Source organism: Pseudophryne corroboree, chromosome 4 (genome assembly GCF_028390025.1).
Source record: "Pseudophryne corroboree isolate aPseCor3 chromosome 4, aPseCor3.hap2, whole genome shotgun sequence".
Classification (NCBI taxonomy): domain Eukaryota; kingdom Metazoa; phylum Chordata; class Amphibia; order Anura; family Myobatrachidae; genus Pseudophryne; species Pseudophryne corroboree.
In genome coordinates, this window is record NC_086447.1 from 498,808,358 (window position 1) to 498,831,656 (window position 23,299).

Here is a 23,299-nt window from a genome sequence, read left to right on the forward strand (position 1 = left end):
GATGCCCAGAAAGAAAGGCAAGGGAGCAGCCGAAAAGCAGACGTATATTCTTCTAAAGTATATACATTTTAAAGTATTTAAAAGATTTGTATGTTTTGTTGGTAGGATACAGAAATGGGTTAATAAACTGTAAGAGGAATTGGATTTCCCTTGCTATGCACAATATAAACAATATCAGTGTAGTTAACTTAAACAGATTCTTAATAGACAACATATGAAGAATTTGTCAGAAACGTTCTCTGCCAGGAAGTCTGCAATGCTGAATATGCTGGGTTACTCACGTGCACATTAAGAATCACATTATATTAATTATATGCATGTACACATCTTAACAAAGGAAACGTAGACATCAGTTTGAGGATATTTTCAGATTGCCTTTGTCTTTGCATTTGATTAATGTTTTTAAGGATCTAAACGCTGTGTACCAATTCCCTTTAGGCACTTTGTTTAGTACAGAAGGTTTAATGCAGCAATTTATTCCCTCTTAGAGAAACACACAAGGCCCTGTAATATACCCACAGAAGCGATTTACTAAATACATTTCTTTGCTTTCAATTGATAGATTGCATTAGACACCTCTTACCCAAAGGTAATAGAATGCATTCATTACTCAAAGAACAACAATACTCTAAATAGAACAATTTGTGCCAAATTGGATTATATTTAAAACTGAAATAAGAAACTCTATTAATGACAAATAGTGAGCGATACTTGCTTTCATTTGGAATAAATTGCTTATCACCTAGAGAGAACCTTTCCATGCCACTACAGAAAGGCTGCACACATTCAGGCCAGTTCTAGTAGTTTTCCCCTTTTAGTCACGTGTGTGTAACTGACAAAGCATGAATACACAAGGGCGATAACTCCACATTGATCCTGCAGCTGTGCTCTGTACTGATCACCAGAACAGATTATGCATATCAGATGTACTTCACATGTGGTTTATAAAATGCATTGATGGACATTCAGAACAAGGCAACATAGGGAAAAGCAGGACATGTTTTCCACCTATTCTCTTCTCTGAAACCGTATCCATCTAGCAATGCCCAGGAAAACATCCTTGTTGCTGGTTAATTGATAAATAGCAGCAATATTCAAATAGATTAACTTTTTTCTTCCGGCTTATTTAGTTAATTCTTTGATTTGACAATAAATAAATTACTCTCTAGCTGGACGTGAACTAGTTTCGCTCCCAGTTTATTGTTCTGTTGAATTTCTTAAAATAACTGTATTTGTGATTGCAGATTAAAAAAAAAAGGACCCTTATTTAATTTAAGATTATTTAAGTGAGACAAAGTCACAATATATGGGAAAACCTAGGGAAAATGTAGGTAAATGTGAGAAAAATGGGATCAGACAATTGGGTCAAATTGGCCATTTCAAGAGTCATGACAACATCACGGAATTGATGAGGAGTTAAAATAGGAATAATCTTTAAACTGCAGAAAAACTTTTTTTAAACCTCTAAACTGCCTCATTCTGTTTCATTCTTTTTGATTGTGTTAAAAAAGAATGGTTAAGAAGAAGGTGGAATAGCAAGATGGATTAAAGTAAGTATTAAGTTTGAGGGGGGGGGGGGGGATATTGATGTACACCTCCAGGGGCCTGTTCGGACTTCACTGTACATGGTCCAGCCTCTGTGCATGCTCAGAAGACTTGAGTGTAGTCCTCAGGAGAGTGACCTTGTATTGGACCCATGCAAACCCTCTAGGACAGGCAAGTCCAAACTGCGGCCCTTCAGCTGTTGGGAAACTACACACATCCCAGTATGCCCTGACACAGCTTTAGCATTCTCTGATAGCAAAACTGTGTCAGGGCATGCTAGGATATGTAGTTTCACAACAGCTGGAGGGACGCGGTTTGGACATGCCTGCTCTAGGAGCTCCAATACTGCTGTTGAACCAGAAAATGGCAATTAATTTGATAGCTTAATGTAAGATTAAATTAGGATGGCAATGGAGATTATGGGATACACACCATTTGAAATATGTGTACATCTTTAAACAAATTTGTACACAAAAACAGAATTATTGTCGCAAATATGATAATATACAATGGATATTGTATTTTTATATAGACCTTGCATTTAAATAATGAAACGGTACAAGTAAGAAGAAAAGTTATTATCTCTTTACATTCTTAAGTTTGTCTGAGTTTGTGCATAGTACTGCATAGGGGAGGCAATCAATTTGCCGGCTGTCGGGATCCCGACGGTCAGGATACCGACACCAGAATCCCAACAGCCAACAATGCCGGCAGCCGGAATACTGGATCACAGGGGCTATTCCCACTCGTGGGTGTCCACGACACCCATAGAGTGGGAATAGATCCTGTGGCGAGCGCAACATGGCGAGTGCAGCGAGTCTGCAAGTGGCCTTGTAGTGCTTGCCACACTGCCGGCATTCTGGCGGGCAGGATGCTGATGTAGGCATACTGACAGCTGGCATCCTGTCCGCCGGGAATACACATGTATTCCCTGCATAGTAATGTTCCTATCTATGTGTCACAGACTGTGGGTTATGTTACAGATGGACCACTAAGCAACTATGCCGCTAGCAGTTGGCTCTAGGCTAGATCACTAGGTTCTAAATAAGTGTCTGTTCTTCCCCAGGAATCCCTGCAGAAAGTTGGTGATTTTGCACTAGGACACCCAGTGACACAGAAAACACCTAGAGACGAGATGGGACACAAATGTAGTTAGTGAGTACAGGCAGCACAAATGCAAGGTTAGAAAATGTGCCTAAGGTCCCAATCAGAAAACTATTGTTTTAAATAATCCATACTGCTAATGTTTGGTCAGCATAGTAATCAGACAGTACTGTACAGGGGGATAGTGAGTAACAAGCTGGGTCAGTTACCTATAGTGAAAGACATTCATAGACAATAGCTGATTAAAGAACAAAAACAAGTGTTCCCTCTACAGGTGTGATGCCAATTTGGGACCATGATTTCAGATAGTAGGGAAGAGCTATGAGAAAACTGGGAGCAGAAATCCATACTGTATATGCAATGTACTGTAGTTGAGAAATGAGACCTATGTGTACCATCAGTCAGGGGTGGTTTATAGGAAGATTCCTCAGAGTAAGAGAGACTGAGAACAAATTATTTTAGAAATGATACATAGAAGACATTAACTATGCATAAGGTAGGAACTTGAGTCAAAGTAGGAGATGTACAGTATCAAACCTGGTAGTGAGAAAATATACAGGCCAATCAGCTCCTAACTTATTTTACAAACAGAGAGGTCTATTTACTAAGGATTGGAAAGAAATAAAGTGGACGGAGATAAAGTACCAGCCAATCAGCTCCTAACTTCCAGGATACAGGCTGGGTTTGAAAAATGACAGTTAGGAGCTGGTTGTCTGGTACTTTATCTCCATCCACTTTATCTCTCTCCAAGCCTTAGTAAATAGACCCCAGAGCCTATAAAATGAAAGTTAGGAGCTAATTAGTTAGTATTTTTTCTATCTACACTTTGGTGTTTATTTACTAAGCCTTGGATGGAGTTAAAGTGGACAGAGAGAAAGTACCAGACATCGGCTCCTATCTGTAATTTTTCAACAAATCCTGTAACATGGCAGTTAGAAGCTGATTGGCTAGTACTTTACCTCCATCATAGACTAAGTAAATAGACCCCTTTATCTCTTTCCAAAGTTTGATACATCTCCCCCAATATGAGACAAGTCAATGTACAGTATGTTCCAATATGTTACATAGTCCAAATGACTCTGTGGAGGAAATTAGTTTAATAAAGAATTTTGCAGCAAAAGGTTCAGATGGTAAAACCTTAAAATGCATTATAAAACATTTCCTCGCAACCATATGACATAAATATCTATTGAAGTTTATATGATTGCAAATGGGTAGGCAAACTAAAGTACATGCAATGTGAATATAAGGTGACTAGGTGGAGCACAGATAAAAGGGTCAGTCTGAGTTGATTAAGGAATTGGGGTTTACTAACGGTCAAGTGAATTAGCATTGTGATACCTTGCCTGTATGCAGCCTTCATGCCTAGTGATTGCTGCATGAACAAAGATGGAGAAGTCCTTCTCAGCTGGTGGTTCAATTGTCTTGTCTATCTACTTTGGTTTTGTTTCTCGCAAAGCTACATTCCTCACACCACTGACTTCAGCACAAGATTCTACATTCTCTAAACCAGGGGTGACCAGACTTTTGGAGTTGGCCATCTACCGTGAAAGCTGAAAAGCTGTCGTGATCTACCTAGGTGGGACAATAGCGGATGCCCAAAAAAAGGGTGCGTGGCATAACAAAAAGGGGGCATGACCACCACTGCACAGGGTGTATGGACTGTCTCTCACAAATTGGCCTCCCACAGGTAAAAACCTCAAACACATTGGCCCCCACACAGTAGTAAAAACACACTGGCCCTCACACAGTAGTAAATACACATTGGCCCCCACACAGTAGTAAAAACACACTGACCCCCACACAGGAGTAAATACACATTGTCCCCCTCACACACAGGAGTAAAAACACATTGACCACCATAAAGGAGTCAAAATACATTGGTCTCCACACAGTAATAAAAACACATTGGCCCCCACACAGTAGCAAACACACATTGGCCCCACACAATAGTAAAAACACACTGACCCCCACACAAGAGTAAAAACACATTGACCCCCACAAAGGAGTAAAAACACATTGTCCCCAACACACACAGGAGTAAAAATACATTGACCACCACAAAGGAGTCAAAATACATTGGTTCCCACTTCCCACACAGTAATAAAAACACATTGGCCCCCAGACAGTAGCAAACACACATTGCCCCCACACAATAGTAAAAACACACTGACCCCCACAAAGGAGTAAAAACACATTTTCCCCAACACACACAGGAGTAAAAACACATTGACCACCACACAGGAGTAAAAATACATTGGCCCCCATATAGTAGTAAAAACACATTGGCACCCACACAGGAGTAAAAACACAATTGCTGCCACACAGGAGGAAAAACACAATTGCCCCCACAGGAGGAAAAACACATTGGCCCCCCACACAGGAGTAAAAACACATTGGCCCCCCACACAGGAGTAAAAACACATTGGCCCCCACACAGGAGTAAAAACACATTGGCCCCCACACAGGAGTAAAAACACATTGGCCCCCACACAGGAGTAAAAACACATTGGCCCCCACACAGGAGTAATAACACATTGGCCCCCACACAGGAGTAAAAACACATTGGCCCCCACGGGAGGAGTAAAAACACATTGGCCTCCACACAGGAGTAATAACACATTGGCCCCCACAGAGGAGTAAAAACACATTGGCCCCCACACAAGAGTAAAAACACATTAGTAAAACATACTTTGCACCCACACAGTAGTAAAAATACATTGCCCCCACACAGGAGTAAAAATACATTGTCCCATAAAGGTTAAAAAAAAATTGTCCCCCCCAAAAAATACAACATAAAGTAAATTGTTTCAGCCCCTGCTCCTCCTCCCTCCCCATATAACACTTCAATCACAACGCCAAATATTACCTACCAAGCAGGCAGCCAGATGGAACAGCAGCTCCCCATGACTGCACGCCACCACAGGTAGGCCAGGCAGTCAAAGAGAAGCAGCAGCAGCGGGCTCCTCACAACGTGCGGGTGACATCATGACATCATCAGCACATTGCACTACTGGGATCTGGTACATTTTAGTTAAGTTGGTCACGATCTACCGACGGATGCTTTGCGAGCTACCGGTAGATCGCGATCGACCTTTTGACCACCTCTGCTCTAAACCATCAGCTTCAGGTTTATCTCTGTGACATATCTTCTCAGGACTAAGGGGCTTGACAGTCATGGCGTGGTTTTGGTATCTACTCTAGCAAATTGGTTCTCTCCTGTGATTTTGCAGCAGTACATCCCACAATGTATTTGCTTGTGTATGCACTTAAGGGAACAGATCTTCTAAGACAGGAATGTCCAAACTGTGGCCCTCCAGCTGTTGAGAAACTACACATCCCAGCATGCCCTGACACAGCTTTAGCATTCTCTGACAGCAAAACTGTGACAGGGCATGCTGTTATATGTACTTTTACAACAGCTGGAGGGCCGCAGTTTGGACATGCCTGTTCTAAGAGCAACATACTTGATTACTATTTTTCTCTTTTATCCACTAGGAGACACTGGAGACTTAGTACACTGGGGTCTGGAGGTGTGGTTAGTAAGGGCTAGGCACTTACTTGATTAGTGTTTATTTCTTTATTAACATTTATATAGTGCCAACAAATTCTGTAGCACTTTACAAAAAGAAACACACAGTAATAAAATGAGACTAGGGAATAGATTTACTAAACTTCTAAAACAAACTAGTGGTGGAATGCAATGAGAAATGACAGAATCTGATTAGTTGCGATAGGCAACACCACCAATCGTCTGTTTCAGATGCTTTAGTAAATCTACCCCTAGATATTAACAGAAAAACAGAGAGGGAAGATGGCCCTGCTCACAATCTATAGTACTAAAACCCTACTTGATCCTGTGGGACACTTGCCACCTTTGCATGACCTGATGTGATGTTCCCACACACTGGATAGAGACCTGATTGGTAAAACACCTACAGGCTTATCATAACACAGCACTGAGAAGAGACTGTCGGATTGGGTGTAGGCACAACAGGTGTAGGAAATGAACTGGAATCTGGAGAACCTGTGGTGGCAAGTAGAATCCATGGTTTAAGTAAACTGTCACAAACTGTTACTGTAGCTACGTTACAGGCAATAGATGTGTGTGCTCTAGAGAACCTGAATGGAGTGCCTGGTCTACTCCAATATGTTAATGGACTTTATGAAGCTCCAAAGGCTACAGAATGTGCTCCAAAGGTTTAATACAATACACATCAGGTAAAGCAGCACAGGCATGATGTCAAATATTAACCAAAGTTAAGTGTCGTTAACTGAAGGTTAAAATACTGTAGTAATTAGACAGTATGTACAGTGGTAGTAAGGAACAAACATGGTTATTACTGAGTAGTCCAGTTAATACAGTAGCTCACAGAAGCCCCAAATACCACAGATGTGTGCATTGAGCCATCCTTTTGCATCCAGACTAACCTTGATGTCAAAAGGAAGAATGCACAGGCGCATGTTACACTATAGTCAATTGACAGCCCATGTCCTCTATATATACAGAGCACACCAGCTCGCTGATATTCATACATCAATAATAGCCTAATGGGGTCAGAAAGGGCTCCTTCAGTATTGGGCATCTCACTATGTCTATAGGTATCACCACTAAATCAGGACACCAGTTTGGTCTGTTTATTTAGAGCAGATCTGGGATGCTGACTGACATTGAGCAGCTATTTAAATAAAACAATGAAAATCCAGACCAGCTCACTGATACTGCGCACCAGCCCCATTGACAAATGCCATAACTGCCTGATTACCAGGCCAGGCCTGAATTATTTCCCTTGCTCTCTGAATGTTGCTGATTGCTATTGCTTGCATGTTTTCCCATTTGCTGACAGTTGCAAATGCATAGATTGTATAAGTCTGTTCTATATTATTCCCAATTAGTCCATGTGGCACTTCATTGAATTTGGCTCATTTTCTAATGAAAAGCAGCTTTGCACTATTTCTCCTTCCTGTCATTTGTTTTGTGTTGTTTATGCATGCTACGTCACTGCTTTCCTTTTTCTAAACAGTTACATAATATGATGGAGATGTAAAAAGTTACAAAAAGATCATTCAGCTCCAGTGCAGCATATCTGTGGTCCATTTTGAAATACACGTGTGATTAGGGGGCCTAGGGCCTAATTCAGACCTGATCGCTCCTCTGCATTTTTGCAGAGGTCTGCAATCAGACAGTCGCCGGCTGTAGAGAGGGAAACCCACTCCGTGCAAGTGTGCAAAAGCATGAGTATGCCGTGCGAAAACTTTGCCAGACAACGGACATCTGAAAATCTGTTCGCAACTTACTCACCATCTAATGATTTTCCAGTCTGTGCGTAGCCCAGGACTTGCTCCTACAGTGCAATACAAACAGGCTGATCGGGGCCGGAGCTCACGTTACACACCCTCCCTGAAAACGCTTGGGAACGCCTGCGTTTTTCCTGACACTCCCAGAAGATGGCCAGTTACCACCCACAAACGTCCGCTTCCTGTCAATCACCTTGCGTATGCCTAGCGAATGAAAATTTTGCACCATTCTGTCGCTGTTTGGACTCGCATATGTGCATTGCGGTGCATATGCATACGCAGTCATTCCATAATCTTCCTCTGTGCGATTTCACACAACAGCGATCAGATCTGAGGTAGGCTCCTAGTTCTTAAACTGCACTTACCATAGCAGCATGTGTAAATGTCTCATCCATGCTTGTTGGGGTGCAATCTAACAATATTATATCTGCATGGCAGCTAAGCGACACCAGCAGCCACCCAGAACAATTCTTTATGGTTATATTCTACAAAGTATGTATGCAAGGAGCCAGTGGCAGATCTACATTGAAACTCATGAAGCTTAAGCTTCAGGGCCTCTAATCCCGAAGGGGTTCAACAAAATCGATAACACATGAAAGCCGAGCTTTTAGTAAAACATAGATTCTATTACAGCTTCAATGCGCGCCGCTTAGTACCACAGGAGCTGCTGGGAGTTGCAGTCTAGCTCTGTTTATTGCCAAGTACATTTGCACATACAAAGAAATTAACTTTGTGAGGTTGGTGCATAAACAGTATATAGCTAGAAAGTTTAAAAAAACATAAATTTCAATAAATACAATAGATATAAATAAAATATAATAATTACACTTGTATAAGCAAGGGTTGGGGTGAGGTAGGGGGGTAAATCCCATAGTCAGTGAGAGGCAGGGGGCTTGTTGATGTGCCCCTCTGCGATGGGGAAGAATCTGTTTATGTGGTGTGAGGATTTCTTTATAGACCGAAAACCTTTTTTCAGACGGCAAGCTCTGAAAGAGGTGGTGACTGGAGTGGAAAGGTTAGCGATAATCTTCACTGCCCTCTTCCTCGTCCTGGAGTGGTATAAGTCCAGTAGAGATGGCAGCCGATAACCTTCTCAGCTGGCTGCATGCAATGCCTTTGTCCTTGGCATTAAAAGCAGCGTACCAGACAGTGGGGGTAATTCAGATCTGATCACAGCAGCAAGTTGAGCAAAACCCTGGGACTAATAAAGACCTGATCGTACATGTGCTAAATTTAGCACATCTACGATCAGTCACACAAACATGCGGGGGACGCCCAGCACAGGGCTAGCCCTCCCCGCTTGTCAGTCCCTGCCCCGTCGCACAAGTACAAAAGCATCGCACAGCGGCGATGCTTTTGTACTTCAGGAGCTCCTGCGCGCTGGTAGGGAGCTACTCGTCACTGACCGGGTCGCAGCGGCTGCGTGACGTCATGCAGTCACCACGGCCCACCCCCCAATGGTCTGAGCATGCCTGTGTTGCCCGGACCGCGCCCCCTAAATGGCATCTAAACACCGCCGGCCTGCCAACGACCACCTGCCCAATTGTGACATCAGGCACGACACATTAGGCTGATGATTGGTAAGTGTGAATGCACTTAGCAATCGTCAGGTTGGCAGATAGGTCATCCTAGTGTGTACCCAGCATAAATCTCTCTGCATGTGTTACATCTGCCCCACTTGTGGTGAACATGGTTTTGCCAAGGTGTAAACTTACTTGTTTGTTTTTTGAGTTTTTTTGTGTGCTTTTCTCCCATCTCAGCATTAGCACCAATGGGGGTAATTCCAAGTTGATCGCAGCAGGAAATTTGTTAGCAGTTGGGCAAAACCATGTGCACTGCAGGGGGGGCAGATATAACATTTGCAGAGAGAGTTAGATTTGGGTGGGTTATTTTGTTTCTGTGCAGGGTAAATACTGGCTGCTTTATTTTTACACTGCAATTTAGATTGCAGATTGAACTCACCACACCCAAATCTAACTCTCTCTGCACATGTTAAATCTGCCTCCCCTGCAGTGCACATGGTTTTGCCCAATTGCTATCAAAAATCCTGCTGCGATCAACTTGGAATTACCCCCATGGTTTTGCCCAACTGCTAAAAAAAATTCCTGCTGCGACCAACTTGGAAATACCCCCATGGTTTTGCCCAACTGCTAACAAAATTCCTGCTGCAATCAACTTGGAATTACCCCCAATATATCTACCTGTACCCATATATTTAAAAGTTGTTTTTTCATTGGGGAAGGTTGTATCCTTTCCTATAAAAAAGGCTCATTTGTGCAAAATACTTACCACTAAATACCCCATATATCAAAGAGGGAATAACGTCCAGAAAAATAAACCCATGCTAGTGTTTGGTAGGTGATAGAGCACTATACACCCTATAATAAATAATCCCCTTAGTCTTATATACACTGCTCAAAAAAATAAAGGGAACACTTAAACAACACATCCTGGATCTGAATGAATGAAATATTCTTATTAAATACTTTGTTCTTTACATAGTTGAATGTGCTGACCACAAAATCACACAAAAATGATCAATGGAAATCAAATTTATTAACCCATGGAGGTCTGGTTTTGGAGTCACACTCAAAATTAAAGTGGAAAAATACACTACAGGCTGATCTAACTTGATGTAATGTCCTTAAAACAAGTCAAAATGAGGCTCAGTAGTGTGTGTGGCCTCCACGTGCCTGTATGACCACCCTACAATGCTTGGGCATGGGGCGGATGGACTCCTGAGGGATCTCCTCGCAGACCTGGACTAAAGCATCCGCCAACTCCTGGACAGTCTGTGGTGCAACGTGGTGGATGGAGCTAGACATGATGTCCCAGGTGTGCTCAATTGGATTCAGGTCTGGGGAACGGGCGGGCCAGTCCCTAGCATCAATGCCTTCGTCTTGCAGGAACTGCTGACACACTCCAGCCACATGAGGTCTAGCATTGTCTGGCATTAGGAGGAACCCAGGGCCAACCGCACCAGCATATGGTCTCACAAGGGGTCTGAGGATCTCATCTCGGTACCTAATGGCAGTCAGGCTACCTCTGGCAAGCACATGGAGGGCTGTGTGGCCCCCCCAAAAAATGACACCCTACACCATTACTGACCCACTGCCAAACCGGTCATGCTGGAGTATGTTGCAGGCAGCAGAACGTTCTCCTTGGCGTCTCCAGACTCTGTCACGTCTGTCACATGTGCTCAGTGAGAACCTGCTTTCATCTATGAAGAGCACAGGGCACCAGTGGCGAATTTGCCAATCTTGGTGTTCTCTGGCAAATGCCAAACGTCCTGCACGGTGTTGGGCTGTAAGCACAACCCCCACCCGTGGACGTCGGGCCCTCATACCACCCTCATGGAGTCTGTTTATGATCGTTTGAGTAGACACATGCACATTTGTGGCTTGCTGGAGGTCATTTTGCAGGGCTCTGGCAGTGCTCCTCCTGTTCCTCCTTGCACAAAGGCGGAGGTAGCGGTCCTGCTGCTGGGTTGTTGCCCTCCTATGGCCTCCTCCACGTCTCCTGATGTACTGGCCTGTCTCCTGGTAGCGCCTCCATGCTCTGGACACTACGCTGACAGACACAGCAAACCTTCTTGCCAGAGCTCGTATTGATGTGCCATCCTGGATGAGCTGCACTACCTGAGCCACTTGTGTGGGTTGTAGACTCCGTCTCATGCTACCACTAGAGTGAAAGCACCGCCAGCTTTCAAAAGTGACCAAAACATCAGCCAGAAAGCATAGGAGCTGAGAAGTGGTCTGTGGTCCCCACTTGCAGAACAACTCCTTTATTGGGGGTGTCTTGCTAATTGCCTATAATTTCCACCTGTTGTCTATTCCATTTGCACAACAGCATGTGAAATTGATTGTCAATCAGTGTTGCTTCCTAAGTGGACAGTTTGATTTCACAGAAGTGTGATTGACTTGGAGTTACATTATGTTGTTTAAGTGTTCCCTTTATTTTTTTGAGCAGTGTATATACCTCAGGCCTTTCCTTACAACCTGTTTGACCGCTTTAAGGTTTGCACATGATCCCTCTTAGTTTGTATTTTATTTGGGCTTTGCAGTTACAGTTATTTGGCTTGTTTCACCAGCCATTTGCCTTCTATTACAGCAGAGGATGTACGTACTGTAGCTTCAGACTCGGAACAGTTGGCTTAATAGCTGTCTGAAAGCCAATGTTTCTAGCAGTCACATATTTGTGCACATTAAACACTAGTTTGGGGACAACTGATGAGCTTCACAGATGGAGCAGTATTAGACTGCCAAACAGTCTTTTTATTCTGAGCTTTCAAAAAGGTTAATCATTTAATTAAAAATGTCACATGAATAGCTAATCAAGGTTGTATGAAAGTATTACAAGTCTTATGGGCCCTACACACTTTGCGATCCGCCGCCGAGCTGCCCGATGGTGGATACGGCTGACGGGTGACCCGGCGGCGGGGGGCAGTGACGGGGGAGTGAAGTTTCTTCACTCCCCCCCGTCACCCGGCTCCATAGCAGTGCAGGCAAACATGGACGAGATCGTCCATATTGGCCTGCATGCACAAAGACGGGGCACCAGCGATGAACGAGCGCGGGGCCGCGCATCGTTCATCACTGGTGCCTCCACACTGAAAGATATGAATCGTATTTCGTTCATTAATGAACGAGAACGTTCATATCTTTTAGTATTATCGCCCAGTGTGTAGGGCCTATTATTTGAGTCATGAATATCTGGTCTCACCATTTATGCGGATCTGCTATTACACTGTTCTATGCCTGCTTGTATGAATGACTCTAAAGAATGAAACAAGAGGCAATATTTTTTTAAATTATATTTATTAAGCGCATTCAGTTCTGTCAGCATGGATAGGCACTATCACCTAGCATCCCTCCCATGCCCTTTACAGTCTACATTCTCTACCCCACATACCCAAGGATCCGTATTGTCAGCAGCCAATAAACCTAGTATCATTCTGGACTGAGGGGGTCATTTTTCACAGCCGCGTGATCGGGTCGGAACTGCGCATGCGCTGCGGCCACAATGCGCAGGTGCATCTTTGCCCAGTGACGGCAGCGACGAGTTTTACGACAAAAGCGTTCGCAGTGGCTAACACATGAAGATTGACAGGCAGGAGGCGGATCCGAGCGTCAACTGACTGTTTTCGGGGAGTGGTGATCGGAACGCAGGCGTGTCCAGGCGTTTGGAGAGCGGATGTCTGATGTTAATTCCGGGACCTGAAAGTCTGAAGTGATCGCAGTGGGTAAGTAGGTCAGGACCTACTCCTAAACTATACAAAATGTTTTTGCGTAGCTCAGCTGCACAAGCGATCACAGCCTTGCTATGCAAAAAAACACTCCCCCATAGGCGGCGACTATCTGATCGTACGGCAGCTAAAAACAGCTACCGTGCTATCAACTCAGAATGAGGGCCTGCGAGAGGAAACCAGAACATCTGAAAGAAGCCCACATGAACATAGGGAGAACATGAAAACTCCACACATAATCTAACCCATCACCTCAGAGGAGACTTTGGTAACCACTGTACTAATGTGAAACAGTGTTATGTTCCATTATTGCTTTCCTGCTGACATATGTTTTTCATTGGTTTGCAGTAAGCAATACTCGGGAGTTCTGAATGCTGTTAGTACTAAATACACAATTCAGAGAGTGTTATTTCTAGATAAATCATTTTTACTACATCTGCTGTATCTATCTATGTGTCTTGATAATGTATTCTGGTCATGTTACCAATCTGACTGTGACAGACAAAATGTGATAAGTATGCTATCTTTTCACAGGCTTCCCTTGCATGATGGACAGCAACTATATAAGTATGATTATTATCAATGCAAAGTAACAAATGTACAATTTATGAGCTATTGCATGAACATTAAACATTCATTTGTACAAAAAAAATCTGTAATAATAATACTAACAATAATAATAATAATAATGTCGACATTCATCATGTAGAGAGTGATGAAATGTTGACATTTTAGATTTGCGAAATATCGTTCCTGGTGGACTAGCGATGACTTACCTGTTCCAGATGGCTGTAGCAGCTCCAGTAGTGTCTTCCGGGTCCCGGTAGTCATGAAATAGTCACTTCCAGGTCATCCGGTTTTCCGGTAAGAATTTCTCCCCTATCCCTAACTTAATCCTTACCTTCCTCTAGTGCCTAACCCTAACCCCCCCATAGCCTAACCCTTTCGTCTGCAGCCTAACCCTTCAGCTTGCAGCCTAACCCTAATGTCGAAATTTTAAGACTGACGACACATTGCTTACATTTTTTTTATCATCAATAATGTTTATTAAATATGAGCAGTCCATATTTTCGGAAATCTGAGCCCTCCCGAAGTTTGCCAATCTGAGTCAATCCGAGCCACGACTCACGGGGGGTAATTCCAAGTTGATCGCAGCAGGAATTTTGTTAGCAGTTGGGCAAAACCATGTGCACTGCAGGTGAGGCAGATATAACATGTGCAGAAAGAGTTAGATTTGGGTGGGTTATTTTATTTCTGTGCAGGGTAAATACTGGCTGCTTTATTTTTACACTGCAAATTAGATTGCAGATTGCACACACCCAACTGCTAACAAAATTCCTGCAGCGATCAACTTGGAATTACCCCCACGGTCTCCCAACAGGCTCGGCTTGCAAACTGAGGCAAAAACATCATACTCCCGGCATCAGATTCTCATAGGTTTTGGATTCTATATAAGGGCCACACAGCCAGGACTTGGCATCATTTGTCTCCAGGCATGCTGTTGTGTGCCTTGCTGTACTGCTAAATGATTAAATTGGCTGTGCTGTCTAGACTCATAGTGGCTGTGCTGTGTATACAAGTGGCTGTGCTGTGTCCAGACTCATAGTGGTTGTGCTGTGTATAAAAGTTAGAGATGAGCGCCTGAAATTTTTCGGGTTTTGTGTTTTGGTTTTGGGTTCGGTTCCGCGGCCGTGTTTTGGGTTCGAACGCGTTTTGGCAAAACCTCACCGAATTATTTTTGTCGGATTCGGGTGTGTTTTGGATTCGGGTGTTTTTTTCCAAAAACACTAAAAAACAGCTTAAATCATAGAATTTGGGGGTCATTTTGATCCCAAAGTATTATTAACCTCAAAAACCATAATTTACACTCATTTTCAGTCTATTCTGAATACCTCACACCTCACAATATTATTTTTAGTCCTAAAATTTGCACCGAGGTCGCTGTGTGAGTAAGATAAGCGACCCTAGTGGCCGACACAAACACCGGGCCCATCTAGGAGTGGCACTGCAGTGTCACGCAGGATGTCCCTTCCAAAAAACCCTCCCCAAACAGCACATGACGCAAAGAAAAAAAGAGGCGCAATGAGGTAGCTGTGTGAGTAAGATTAGCGACCCTAGTGGCCGACACAAACACCGGGCCCATCTAGGAGTGGCACTGCAGTGTCACGCAGGATGGCCCTTCCAAAAAACCCTCCCCAAACAGCACATGACGCAAAGAAAAAAAGAGGCGCAATGAGGTAGCTGTGTGAGTAAGATTAGCGACCCTAGTGGCCGACACAAACACCGGGCCCATCTAGGAGTGGCACTGCAGTGTCACGCAGGATGGCCCTTCCAAAAAACCCTCCCCAAACAGCACATGACGCAAAGAAAAAAAGAGGCGCAATGAGGTAGCTGACTGTGTGAGTAAGATTAGCGACCCTAGTGGCCGACACAAACACCGGGCCCATCTAGGAGTGGCACTGCAGTGTCACGCAGGATGTCCCTTCCAAAAAACCCTCCCCAATCAGCACATGATGCAAAGAAAAAGAAAAGAAAAAAGAGGTGCAAGATGGAATTGTCCTTGGGCCCTCCCACCCACCCTTATGTTGTATAAACAAAACAGGACATGCACACTTTAACCAACCCATCATTTCAGTGACAGGGTCTGCCACACGACTGTGACTGATATGACGGGTTGGTTTGGACCCCCCCCAAAAAAGAAGCAATTAATCTCTCCTTGCACAAACTGGCTCTACAGAGGCAAGATGTCCACCTCATCTTCACCCTCCGATATATCACCGTGTACATCCCCCTCCTCACAGATTATCAATTCGTCCCCACTGGAATCCACCATCTCAGCTCCCTGTGTACTTTGTGGAGGCAATTGCTGCTGGTCAATGTCTCCGCGGAGGAATTGATTATAATTCATTTTAATGAACATCATCTTCTCCACATTTTCTGGATGTAACCTCGTACGCCGATTGCTGACAAGGTGAGCGGCGGCACTAAACACTCTTTCGGAGTACACACTTGTGGGAGGGCAACTTAGGTAGAATAAAGCCAGTTTGTGCAAGGGCCTCCAAATTGCCTCTTTTTCCTGCCAGTATAAGTACGGACTGTGTGACGTGCCTACTTGGATGCGGTCACTCATATAATCCTCCACCATTCTATCAATGTTGAGAGAATCATATGCAGTGACAGTAGACGACATGTCCGTAATCGTTGTCAGGTCCTTCAGTCCGGACCAGATGTCAGCATCAGCAGTCGCTCCAGACTGCCCTGCATCACCGCCAGCGGGTGGGCTCGGAATTCTGAGCCTTTTCCTCGCACCCCCAGTTGCGGGAGAATGTGAAGGAGGAGATGTTGACAGGTCGCGTTCCGCTTGACTTGACAATTTTGTCACCAGCAGGTCTTTCAACCCCAGCAGACCTGTGTCTGCCGGAAAGAGAGATCCAAGGTAGGCTTTAAATCTAGGATCGAGCACGGTGGCCAAAATGTAGTGCTCTGATTTCAACAGATTGACCACCCGTGAATCCTTGTTAAGCGAATTAAGGGCTGCATCCACAAGTCCCACATGCCTAGCGGAATCGCTCCCTTTTAGCTCCTTCTTCAATGCCTCCAGCTTCTTCTGCAAAAGCCTGATGAGGGGAATGACCTGACTCAGGCTGGCAGTGTCTGAACTGACTTCACGTGTGGCAAGTTCAAAGGGCATCAGAACCTTGCACAACGTTGAAATCATTCTCCACTGCACTTGAGACAGGTGCATTCCATCTCCTATATCGTGCTCAATTGTATAGGCTTGAATGGCCTTTTGCTGCTCCTCCAACCTCTGAAGCATATAGAGGGTTGAATTCCACCTCGTTACCACTTCTTGCTTCAGATGATGGCAGGGCAGGTTCAGTAGTTTTTGGTGGTGCTCCAGTCTTCTGTACGTGGTGCCTGTACGCCGAAAGTGTCCCGCAATTTTTCTGGCCACCGACAGCATCTCTTGCACGCCCCTGTCGTTTTTTAAAAAATTCTGCACCACCAAATTCAAGGTATGTGCAAAACATGGGACGTGCTGGAATTTGCCCATATTTAATGCACACACACAATATTGCTGGCGTTGTCCGATGCCACAAATCCACAGGAGAGTCCAATTGGGGTAAGCCATTCCGCGATGATCTTCCTCAGTTGCCGTAAGAGGTTTTCAGCTGTGTGCGTATTCTGGAAAGCGGTGATACAAAGCGTAGCCTGCCTAGGAAAGAGTTGGCGTTTGCGAGATGCTGCTACTGGTGCCGCCGCTGCTGTTCTTGCGGCGGGAGTCCATACATCTACCCAGTGGGCTGTCACAGTCATATAGTCCTGACCCTGCCCTGCTCCACTTGTCCACATGTCCGTGGTTAAGTGGACATTGGGTACAACTGCATTTTTTAGGAGACTGGTGAGTCTTTTTCTGACGTCCGTGTACATTCTCGGTATCGCCTGCCTAGAGAAGTGGAACCTAGATGGTATTTGGTAACGGGGGCACACTGCCTCAATAAATTGTCTAGTTCCCTGTGAACTAACGGCGGATACCGGACGCACGTCTAACACCAACATAGTTGTCAAGGACTCAGTTATCCGCTTTGCAGTAGGATGACTGCTGTGATATTTCATCTTCCTCGCAAAGGACTGTTGAACAGTCAATTGCTTACTGGAAGTAGTACAAGTGGGCTTACGACTTCCCCTCTGGGATGACCATCGACTCCCAGCGGCAACAACAGCAGCGCCAGCAGCAGTAGGCGTTACACGCAAGGATGCATCGGAGGAATCCCAGGCAGGAGAGGACTCGTCAGACTTGCCAGTGACATGGCCTGCAGGACTATTGGCATTCCTGGGGAAGGAGGAAATTGACACTGAGGGAGTTGGTGGGGTGGTTTGCGTGAGCTTGGTTACAAGAGGAAGGGATTTACTGGTCAGTGGACTGCTTCCGCTGTCACCCAAAGTTTTTGAACTTGTCACTGACTTATTATGAATGCGCTGCAGGTGACGTATAAGGGAGGATGTTCCGAGGTGGTTAACGTCCTTACCCCTACTTATTACAGCTTGACAAAGGGAACACACGGCTTGACACCTGTTGTCCGCATTTCTGGTGAAATACCTCCACACCGAAGAGCTGATTTTTTTGGTATTTTCACCTGGCATGTCAACGGCCATATTCCTCCCACGGACAACAGGTGTCTCCCCGGGTGCCTGACTTAAACAAACCACCTCACCATCAGAATCCTCCTGGTCAATTTCCTCCCCAGCGCCAGCAACACCCATATCCTCCTCATCCTGGTGTACTTCAACACTGACATCTTCAATCTGACTATCAGGAACTGGACTGCGGGTGCTCCTTCCAGCACTTGCAGGGGGCGTGCAAATGGTGGAAGGCGCATGCTCTTCACGTCCAGTGTTGGGAAGGTCAGGCATCGCAACCGACACAATTGGACTCTCCTTGTGGATTTGGGATTTCAAAGAACGCACAGTTCTTTGCGGTGCTTTTGCCAGCTTGAGTCTTTTCAGTTTTCTAGCGAGAGGCTGAGTGCTTCCATCCTCATGTGAAGCTGAACCACTAGCCATGAACATAGGCCAGGGCCTCAGCCGTTCCTTGCCACTCCGTGTGGTAAATGGCATATTGGCAAGTTTACGCTTCTCCTCCGACAATTTTATTTTAGGTTTTGGAGTCCTTTTTTTACTGATATTTGGTGTTTTGGTTTTGACATGCTCTGTACTATGCCATTGGGCATCGGCCTTGGCAGACGACGTTGCTGGCATTTCATCGTCTCGGCCATGACTAGTGGCAGCAGCTTCAGCACGAGGTGGAAGTGGATCTTGATCTTTCCCTAATTTTGGAACCTCAACATTTTTGTTCTCCATATTTTAATAGGCACAACTAAAAGGCACCTCAGGTAAACAATGGAGATGGATGGATTGGATACTAGTATACAATTATGGACGGGCTGCCGAGTGCCGACACAGAGGTAGCCACAGCCGTGAACTACCGCACTGTACTGTGTCTGCTGCTAATATATAGACTGGTTGATAAAGAGATAGTATACTCGTAACTAGTATGTATGTATAAAGAAAGAAAAAAAACCACGGTTAGGTGGTATACACAATTATGGACGGGCTGCCGAGTGCCGACACAGAGGTAGCCACAGCCGTGAACTACCGCACTGTACTGTGTCTGCTGCTAATATATAGACTGGTTGATAAAGAGATAGTATACTCGTAACTAGTATGTATGTATAAAGAAAGAAAAAAAAACCACGGTTAGGTGGTATATACAATTATGGACGGGCTGCCGAGTGCCGACACAGAGGTAGCCACAGCCGTGAACTACCGCACTGTACTGTGTCTGCTGCTAATATATAGACTGGTTGATAAAGAGATAGTATACTCGTAACTAGTATGTATGTATAAAGAAAGAAAAAAAAACCACGGTTAGGTGGTATATACAATTATGGACGGGCTGCCGAGTGCCGACACAGAGGTAGCCACAGCCGTGAACTACCGCACTGTACTGTGTCTGCTGCTAATATATAGACTGGTTGATAAAGAGATAGTATACTCGTAACTAGTATGTATGTATAAAGAAAGAAAAAAAAACCACGGTTAGGTGGTATATACAATTATGGACGGGCTGCTGAGTGCCGACACAGAGGTAGCCACAGCCGTGAACTACCGCACTGTACTGTGTCTGCTGCTAATATATAGACTGGTTGATAAAGAGATAGTATACTCGTAACTAGTATGTATGTATAAAGAAAGAAAAAAAACCACGGTTAGGTGGTATATACAATTATGGACGGGCTGCCGAGTGCCGACACAGAGGTAGCCACAGCCGTGAACTACCGCACTGTACTGTGTCTGCTGCTAATATATAGACTGGTTGATAAAGAGATAGTATACTCGTAACTAGTATGTATGTATAAAGAAAGAAAAAAAAACCACGGTTAGGTGGTATATACAATTATGGACGGGCTGCCGAGTGCCGACACAGAGGTAGCCACAGCCGTGAACTACCGCACTGTACTGTGTCTGCTGCTAATATATAGACTGGTTTATAAAGAGATAGTATACTCGTAACTAGTATGTATGTATAAAGAAAGAAAAAAAAACCACGGTTAGGTCACTGGTATATACAATTATGGACGGGCTGCCGAGTGCCGACACAGAGGTAGCCACAGCCGTGAACTACCGCACTGTACTGTGTCTGCTGCTAATATAGACTGGTTGATAAAGAGATAGTATACTACTAATATTATATACTGGTGGTCAGGTCACTGGTCACTAGTCACACTGGCAGTGGCACTCCTGCAGCAAAAGTGTGCACTGTTTAATTTTAATATAATATTATGTACTCCTGGCTCCTGCTATAACCTATAACTGGCACTGCAGTAGTGCTCCCCAGTCTCCCCCACAATTATAAGCTGTGTGAGCTGAGCAGTCAGACAGATATATAATATATATAGATGATGCAGCACACTGGCCTGAGCCTGAGCAGTGCACACAGATATGGTATGTATGTGACTGAGTCACTGTGTGCTGTGTATCGCTTTTTTCAGGCAGAGAACGGATTATAAATAAAAGTGGTGGTCACTGGTCACTATCAGCAAAACTCTGCACTGTACACTACTGAGTACTCCTAATGCTCCCCAAAATTAGTAAATCAAGTGTCTAAACGGAGAGGACGCCAGCCACGTCCTCTCCCTATCAATCTCAGAGGACGCCAGCCACGTCCTCTCCCTATCAATCTCAATGCACGTGTGAAAATGGCGGCGACGCGCGGCTCCTTATATAGAATCCGAGTCTCGCGATAGAATCCGAGCCTCGCGAGAATCCGACAGCGTCATGATGACGTTCGGGCGCGCTCGGGTTAACCGAGCAAGGCGGGAAGATCCGAGTCGCTCGGACCCGTGAAAAAAAACATGAAGTTCTGGCGGGTTCGGATTCAGAGAAACCGAACCCGCTCATCTCTAATAAAAGTGTCTGTGCTGTAAATTCCAGGCTCCATACAAGTGGCTGTGCTGCGTCCATCTAAGTGGCTGTGCATTCACATATACTAGAAGCAGCATTACAGTGTGTATTGTTGTCGCTCTGTTGCAAAAAAAGTTTTACAAAAAAATAAAAAAAGTACAAAAAAATTGGATTTTAATACCTACCGGTAAATTATTTTCTCCTAGTCCGTAGAGGATGCTGGGGACTCCAAAAGGACCATGGGGTATAGACAGGATCCGCAGGAGACATGGGCACACTATAAGACTTTGAATGGGTGTGAACTGGCTCCTCCCTCTATGCCCCTCCTCCAGACCTCAGTTATAGGAACTGTGCCCAGGGAGACGGACATTTCGAGGAAAAGGATTTTTGTTACACTACGGGTGAGACACATACCAGCTCACACCACAAACACACCGTACAACTGGATTAGCAGGAATACCAGAGAACAGTATGAACGAAAAACAGCAACAAGCTGAACATAACTGATACACAACCTACGTGTAATCGAAACAAACACTAACAATACAACTGCAAGTAACAGTCGGCACTGGGATGGGCGCCCAGCATCCTCTATGAACTAGGAGAAAAGGATTTACCGGTAGGTATTCAAATCCTATTTTCTCTTACGTCCTAGAGGATGCTGGGGACTCCAAAAGGACCATGGGGTCTATACCAAAGCTCCAGACCGGGCGGGAGAGTGCGGACGACTGCAGCACCGATTGAGCAAACATGAGGTCCTCCTCAGGCAGGGTATCAAACTTATAGAACCTAGCAAAAGTGTTTGAACCCGACCACGTAGCTGCTCGGCAAAGTTGAAGTGCCGAGACCCCTCGGGCAGCCGCCCAAAATGGGCCCACCTTCCTGGTAGAATGGGCCTTCACTGACTTCGGCAACGGCAATCCAGCCGTAGAATGAGCGTGCTGAATCGTATTACAAATCCAGCGTGCAATAGTCTGCTTGGAAGCAGGATTTCCAATCTTGTTGGAAGCGTACAGGACAAACAGAGCCTCTGTTTTCCTAACCAGAGCCGTTCTGGCGACATAAATTTTCAAAGCTCTCATGACATCGAGAGATTTTGGCACCGTCACAGCATCCGAAGCCACAGGCACCACAATAGGTTGATTTATGTGAAACGAAGAAACCACCTTCGGCAGAAATTGTTGACGAGTCCTCAATTCCGCTCTATCCACATGGAAAATCAAATATGGGCTCTTGTGAGACAAACCTGCCAATTCCGACACCCGTCTGGCGGACGCCAAGGCCAAAAGCATGACCACTTTCCAAGTGAGAAATGTCAACTCAACCTTTCGCAAAGGTTAAACCAGTGAGACATAAGAAATTGCAACACCACATCAAGATCCCACGGTGCCACAAACGGGGGATGGATATGCAGCACTCCCTTCACGAAAGTCTGAACTTCAGGAAGGGCAACCAATTCTTTTTGAAAGAAAATAGATAAAGCCGAAATCTGCACTTTAATGGAACCCAATTTCAGGCCTGCATCCACGACTGCCTGCAAAAAATGAAGGAAACGACCTAGCTGAAACTCCTCCGCCGGAGCTTTCTTGGCTTCACACCACGACACATATTTTCTCCAAGTACGGTGATAATGCTTTGCCGTGACCTCCTTTCTAGCCTTAAGGAGAGTGGGGATGACTTCCCCAGGAATACCCTTTCGAGCTAGGATTTGGCGTTCAACCTCCACGCCGTCAAACGCAGCCGCGGTAAGTCCTGAAATACGCATGGCCCCTGCAGTAACAAGTCCTCTCTGAGAGGAAGCGGCCAAGGATCTTCTATGAGCAATTCCCGAAGATCCGGATACCAGGCCCTCCATGGACAATCTGGAACGACGAGTACTGCTGGAACCCTTGTTCGTCTTATGATCCTCAACACCTTTGGAATGAGAGGAGTGGAGGGAACACATATACTGACTGAAACACCCACGGAGTTACCAGGGCATCCACTGCACTGGCTTGGGGGTCCCTTGACCTGGAACAATACCTCGGAAGCTTCTTGTTAAGGCGAGACGCCATCATGTCTATTTGAGGAACTCCCCAACGCCTTGTCACTTCTGCAAATACCTCTTGATGAAGAGCCCACTCTCCTGGATGGAGATCGTGT